This window comes from Pteropus alecto, unplaced genomic scaffold, assembly GCF_000325575.1.
Source record: "Pteropus alecto unplaced genomic scaffold, ASM32557v1 scaffold86, whole genome shotgun sequence".
Classification (NCBI taxonomy): Eukaryota; Metazoa; Chordata; class Mammalia; order Chiroptera; family Pteropodidae; genus Pteropus; species Pteropus alecto.
In genome coordinates this window covers 15,240,565-15,247,871 of record NW_006442109.1, presented here as the reverse complement: position 1 = coordinate 15,247,871, position 7,307 = coordinate 15,240,565, and the positions used below count along the sequence as shown (strand labels likewise).

General features: G+C 36.4%; 1 protein-coding gene across 1 annotated transcript in view; it reads right to left on the bottom strand.

The window, feature by feature from the left end:
• Positions 1 to 7,307, bottom strand: part of ADAM10 (ADAM metallopeptidase domain 10) — a 112,388-nt gene that overhangs the window by 104,448 nt on the left and 633 nt on the right. The gene's annotated exons all lie outside the window — the stretch shown is intronic.

Sequence of the window (7,307 nt, the reverse complement as noted above, 5' to 3'; positions counted from 1 at the left end):
TGGTAGGGGGACTGTCCTGAGCATTGTAAGATGTTTGGCAGCATCTCTGGCATCTACCCACCACCAGATGCCAGTAGCATCCTTCCAGTTGTGACAACCAAAACTATCTCTAGGCTACTTTATCGCAGTGTCTGCTTTGTGTATACATTTTAACTACACATTAATTTTTTTAGAGAATACAAAACTACGTTAATACTAAGTGTAAGTTCATAATAGGCATTTTTAAAAACTGAAAGATTAATATTAAAAAGTGATTAAATTGTGTTGGAGAAGGAATTATGGATATTATTAAATGCTATTTTCCAGTGTTTAGTAATAATGTTCTAGTATCAACTTTGAAAAATACATTTATCCATCTATACTTTGTAACTAATAGGTTCCAAACAAAAGTAGGCCTAAAAACACTATAATTTTGATAATACTTGTATAGCTCTTTACAGTCTCTTCAGCATTTTTACAAAGTTATCCCATTTAACTCTTAGGAAGAAATAGCAAATTAATACCTCACTCAACGTTTAAGTGTAGGATTCTATCTGTATTCTTTTGAAAACAAAATCCAAAGTTCAAAGTTCATGTGTGAATGTGTGTATCCCTTGCAATCATCAGTGCAAAGATCAAAGGAAAAAAATTCTGTTCCACAAATCATATACGTACATTTGCCTCAATTCTTTTCCCCAATTAGTTTCTGAAATAGGAAGTTCACAGTTCACATGTAATCAAGAGTATGAAACATACTCTTAAACTAAAGAACATAATTCCAACTTAATGTAATATATATACTTGTAAAGTAAAAACATACTTGTTAATATATCTTTAAATCTAACTTTTCCCCTCTACTCCAAACCTAACTTTTCCCCTCTACTCCAAACTTCTATCTCCCAACTATCTGAAGCAATGCTTCTCAAATGACTAGCCACAGATTACTGAAAGAGTACAAAAGTTTTAACCAATCCCCCAAAAAAGTATTAGCTTGCAAGTAGGATAAAATCCAAGACTGTGACACACATCCCAACCTATAACTAACCTTCTATATAGATTCAAAATTTTAGATATTTTCCACTTCAAAAACCTAGGTCCTCAAAGTTTTATAAAACCACACTCTCCAATGCAACAGCCTCTGAGATCTAAAGTTGACAACAGAGTGAGCCCTCAATAAATTGTTAGCTCCACATTAAACATTTGCCAAGTTTCACCGATTTTTCTTCCATATGATTTCTTGGTCTATCCTTATTTATTTTCATAATTACTACCGTAATCCAGGACTCAGTCACCCAGTTCATCAAGCAGCTAATTTACTCCTAATCATTTCTTTCATACCCTAACTCTTCAACATGAACTCCAACCAACATTCCATAATACTTTACTTCACAGTTATTATGACCTAGAATATGAATAATTAGAGTCCTGGTTATCATGGGTCAATTGGTAGTTCTCTTTATTTGCTACCATGGACTCTCCATTTCAGGCAAGTAAGCCAATAAGCATCTTACTATACAGCATTCCCTTCTATCTCAAAAAGTTTTTCCCAAATGGTAGATGTCCCTCCAGCTTAATAAATCCTCATTTCAATTGCAGTTACAATACACAAATATAAGTGTATTTTTATCTTTGCATTTCTGTCTACATTGACAAACTGAGTGATTTTTACTTTCCTTCTCACTCAAAACTGTGGCTTCATGACTCCTGCCAGCTACAGATATACAATACAGTCTTGGTGACTAAACAGCATGTTCTCACTGTACACATCCTCACATTGTTTAGTTGGAATTGTAGTAGCCTCAGAAAGAATTCTCCCAATATCAAAGGGAGTCTACATTCCTGAGAACTGTTCTCAGTACTGCTGTTTCCTACAAGACAGAACTGTCCCCAAGTAGCACTAAGGTCAAGCCTTCACATTGCTACCCTTATAGGAATCTAACTGGTAGGATTATCAATTTTTCCACTTATCCTTAATATTGCTCCATTTTCCTAGAATAAAAATTTCAAAATGGCTAAACCAGTGAGAAATATCACAGCTGGATTTTTATTAAGAACAAGCAGACTTTTTACAGTTGCTTGGAAAAATCACTAAATCATTAAATAAACCAATTCCTTTAAACAAACAAACAAACAAACAAATCCAGGGCTCATTACCCAAGCATGTCACATAGAGTTGCCCATGTGAAAAGAGACAAAACGCAAATCAATTCCTACAATTTAGAGTGTCTGCCTTGTAACTTGGGGCTCAGATTTGAAATTACTGTGTGTTTCTCTATCCACAGGCTTTCATATCTACAATTTGTCTCCCCCAATTAGTGGCCACATAGGCCTCTTTTTGAAACTTCATGTTAGCAGCTATGTCCAATGACTCCCGTTTCCCTGCACCCGAACTTCACACACACAAACTACATTTTGGGCACTTCACATAGACTATATTTTAAGCTAGGCCATCCTAAAAATATACCTCTAACTTTGGCAAAATTTCTCTAACCATTAGAATGTGATACAATTCAAAGACAGACAAGAAATTTAACTTTTACAAATCACAAAGTCACCAAAACTGTAACACTCAATAGCTACTTACTGCAGACTGACAATAAAACAGCATCAGGAACCTGTCATTTACCTTTTACCTAATCTTTCTTTTAAATATGGAGAATACTTTTTCTTAACTTATAATTTACAGTCCTGTAGAGAATATTATAACTGCACATCTTAGGGTATGTTTAATATCAATAACCTAGTATATTAGTTTGGAGACAGAGTACTTATGGTTCAGATCTAGGAAATGATCTACCAGTAAATAAATGAGTGTGCATTTTATTTGCCGTGTCTTCCTGGTTATCCATCAGTGTCTTCTCTCTATTCTACCTTGCCTCACTTTAACTGGCAAACCAGTATATGTCATCCCAATTGTTCAGAAAGAACAAGGCAATCTCACTCAGCACTAAACTCTACAAAGCCAAAACATATACGTTAAAAAAATAAAACATCTAATGCTCAAATATTCCCCTTTACATACATGTGTGTCAAGTACAATTATTTAGTTTCCTCATAGAAAACATGTTTAAAAGGTGATATCCTCAAGGTTTGCAAGAAAGCCAGAAAATCTAACCCAAAAGTTGGAAACACTGTTAAAACTAGCTACAAGAATGAAAAAAAGCACAATCGCCTAGAATTTAAAATGCCCATTTCAATTGTTTCTGGAAAAATAAAAAATAGAAATTACAACAGAGCCCAGAACAATAACAGCTGTTCTTATACTAAACCTTAATCATTTAAGATTAAATTTGGCCCATTTTAAAACAGTAAATGTGTACAACTTAGAAAAACTTCCATCAAAAACCAGCCAAAATTTTAAGTCTGGTCCCAGACTTGTCAGACAGGAATATTCTCATATCTGAACTTGTCATCTTCCAACAATATTAGAAAAATGTAGATTATTGATTAATGTATTGTTTCATTTCAATTTTCTTAATTTCAAAAGCACTATTTATACTTAACCCATTCTCCAAAGAAAGAAAGCCTGTTAGTTTTTAATTATATGACCTACAATCAGTTTTCTGAGGGTCTCATCCCAGTAGAAAAAGAAATGGTTTCTTATTTGTTCACTGAGTTAAAGAGATTTAGGAAAACTCTAACTATCGTTCTTCGAGACTTTCAAATTGTTACTATTATGAAAACAGGGATTTAAAAAAAATGTCTAATAACCTAATGCTAGATAAAAATTATTGTGTATGCCACAGTTTTTAACATATTTTTAAGACTATGGAAAAAATAATTACAAAAATATATATTAAAAGTTGGGTAAGAGGTTGCAGTCAAAAAAAAATTTTTTTTTTTCAAGTTTGGAGTCATCTATGCAAGATGAAGCCGAGGCAGAGATGTGAATAACATACCTACAGGACACAAGCATGTAAGAAAAATGAGTGAAGCAGGCCAAGTGTATTACTGGCAGAAATGATGGGAACTGCATTGACAGGTTAGCACATACCCAGTCTAAAGAGAACAGCTACTGCTCTATCACCCTGCTCAAGACAATGGGAATGCAGCCTAGTAGGGCCTCAATTTTCAAGTCTTCCCCCAAAATCCATAAATCCATGAATTTCATTGAGAAATTTCCCTTTTTTTCAATGTTGAAACTTAAAGGCACTCCAAATCAAACAAAACACATCTCTAGGGTAGTTCAGTCCAGAGGCCACTTTTAAGCTAATGTGTGAAAACTGTTTTCATAAAGGTAAGAGAGAGTAATGGGTAAAAAGCTCTGGCTTGGAGGTCAAACTGACTTGGGTCAGAATGGATGATGCTAGAAAAATGATTTCTTCAAGCCTATTTCTTCAGCTGCAAAATATCACCTCTCTCTCATATATGTTTAAAAGTAAAACTCTTAACACAATACCAGGTACACAACAGACATCACAGAAATGTCCCTTACTCTCCCTACCCAACCTTGCAAGTCCTTAGGAAAATTTAAAATATATCAGATAATAAACACCCTTGAAAATTGTAAGTCAGTCAGAAAACAAAGAAATGAGGTGCCTGTCATGTCCACTGCCCTCAATCCTTGCTACTCAGAGAGGTCCTGTTACATTACAGAGAACATACTGTTGTTAACTTTGGGGATGGCTTGAAATGGGCCTTCTTAAATGATCCAACAGGATTATCGATCTCAAGTAAAAAAGATGAAGTGTCAGAGCTCCTTAAAAATAAAGACAAAAGGTCTGTCTCATTAATTTCATAGACCTTACTTGCTAGTAGAAGTGAAAGATGTAGTTCATACTTAAGCTTTGATACTTTTAACACTGTGGGCTAAACTTCCAGAAAACTTATTTCTATGTAATACATGGTACAAAGCAAAGCATTTACACCAGATTTTTAAATATAAAAAACATGTCTTACCCTAAAATTTAATTTAAGTATGATTTCATCAAACCAAAATATTATGAGATTGAATTTACTGCTACGATACCTTTTGACCTCTCAAACACACCTATTAAATTTTTTAAAAAGGTATCAACTATCCAACATATTTGTGTTAAAAGTAATAGTCACACATACATAAAAATTCATTAGGCTATTTTTAATAAGAATAGTTCCAATAAGTTTCTAATGTGGTTATAAAGAATTTTTGTGTACATATTTGAGTATAATGTCTATACAGACACTTACAGAACTCTAGAAATTTTATGGTATCTTCCTACGAATACAGCATAGGCTGGGACATGTGCTAGAAATAGACAGCATTAGAAAAGTTTAAGTTTTATGACTCTAAACACCTTAATTATCTCTTCCAGCTTCCCACCCATCACATTAAAAGCAAGAAAAAATTAATACAAAATAGTGATTGACGAGTCGGAAAGAGGTAACTGAGTTTATTGAATACCTAAAAATGATCCATACTTTAAAGTTAAATCCATATTTCCACTACAAATCTCCTAATCTACACAAACATATTCATTCTCATGTTAAAATATACCAGTCAATTTGAATATTATCTATGTATCATCATCATCTAAACTTCTTACAAACTTGACCATAAATTGCTCAGAATAGATTAAAACACCATAAAATTACAAATATTTCCATGTACCCAAAAGGTACAATCTTATGCTAATTTTAAAATCAAAGATTTCTTACTCTTTTTCACAAAGTTCTGCTTAATACAAACATGGAACGTTTAATGCAAGATACTTCATAAATAACTCCAGAGTTCTGAATTTAGAAAATGTTTGTGTAACAAGGGTCTTAACCCACAAAGATTATGTTGTTACTTTACTTTTTTTCAACCATCAGACTACGCCCATTTCTATTCTATTTCATTCTTTAAAAACAAAGGACATTTACATACTACTACTCATCAGTAGTTTAAAGTGTCTCCTGTGTATGTCTTACTTTTTACTACCTCATAGAAATCAGTGTCTAAATCCTGACTATAATCACAAAAAGTGAAGAGACAAAAAAGTGATTCGTTGGAAGCCACATTTAGAACTTCAACACAAGTGTTAAATGAATAGGCCCTTATAGACCGTCTCTAGCATGTGATTCTAAAACTAAACAGTAGAAGCTCTTAATCTAAAATGTGTAACAAATGAACACTATAAACTACATTAGTCTATCTACAAAGTATCAACCTCAGTGTATCTAACAAATGAACACTACGAACTACAACAGAAGTCTACCTACAAAGTATCAACCTCAAATTAAGTAGAATGCAGGACAAAAATATGGTTGGTTCTGCCGTCCTAACTCAGTGACAAACAAAAGAACAGAAACTATACACTACATGAAATATTCAAATATTTTCTAAATTATATTAGGTTTTACTCATCTGAAGCATTATGAAAATTTTTTTCAATCCAATGCTTTTAAAAATACTTTGAGATTTTCAAGTATACTACTTTGGGCAAGTCAAAAAGTTTACCTAAAATAAAGCACTTTACACAACAACAAAATGATACAGCTGGTCCTGGGATACAATAGAATTAAAAAATCGTCTTCAAAACCTGAGTAATCAAGAACTTGTATGCTTTTAGTTAATTTAACTCCAACGGAGGGCGGGGGGTGGAGGGGTTGCCAGTTTTGACATTCCATGAACCACCTGAGAGTTTAAGCAAACTCTTCCAAGTTGGGTCACCCAGAGACCGTCCCTCTAAAAGACCCAATCCAGCCTACAGATCAAAGAACGTTCCAAAACGGCTTACCTTTCTCCCCACCAAACCCTTTCCCCTGAGCAACAGAATGTTTTCGCTGAACATAAACCCTCCAGCGACTTCTCTCCACAGGGGCAGAGGCAGGGCACTATGGAGAGCGGAAGCCACTCGGCTCAGTCAAGCGGACCACTGTTACCCCCCACCCCCGCCGGCCCCTATGCAGAACCCGGTGGCTCTCATTGCCACCCCCAGTAAAGAAGAATTCACCAGCCCGGCCGCACACTTCGCAACTTCCCACGAGCCTGCTCCGCGGTTCTCCGCGGAGCGAACTCCGGAATCCTCCATCCCGCAGAGGCAGAGGGAAGAATGGTGGTGAGGGTGAGCGCGGAACCAAAGCGGCAAAGATCGCCAGCCCCGCGACGGCTGACGGCCCCCGCGCTCCGCGCGCAGGCTGGAGGGATGGAGCAACCACGGCTCTCGCCTGGCGACCCGGATCTCCCGACTTTGCTTCTCTGGGAGGCGACCCATGTCTCCCCTGCTACCGGGGCGGTAGGGGGCGGGGAAGGCCTCGCCGGAGGCTCAGAGCCTCGTCGGCCCGCCACGGAAGGGAACGCGGTCCGGGTACGAGGGACAATAGGGAGCGGGGAGCGCTGCGCGCCCGAGTGGCGCCGCCGGCCG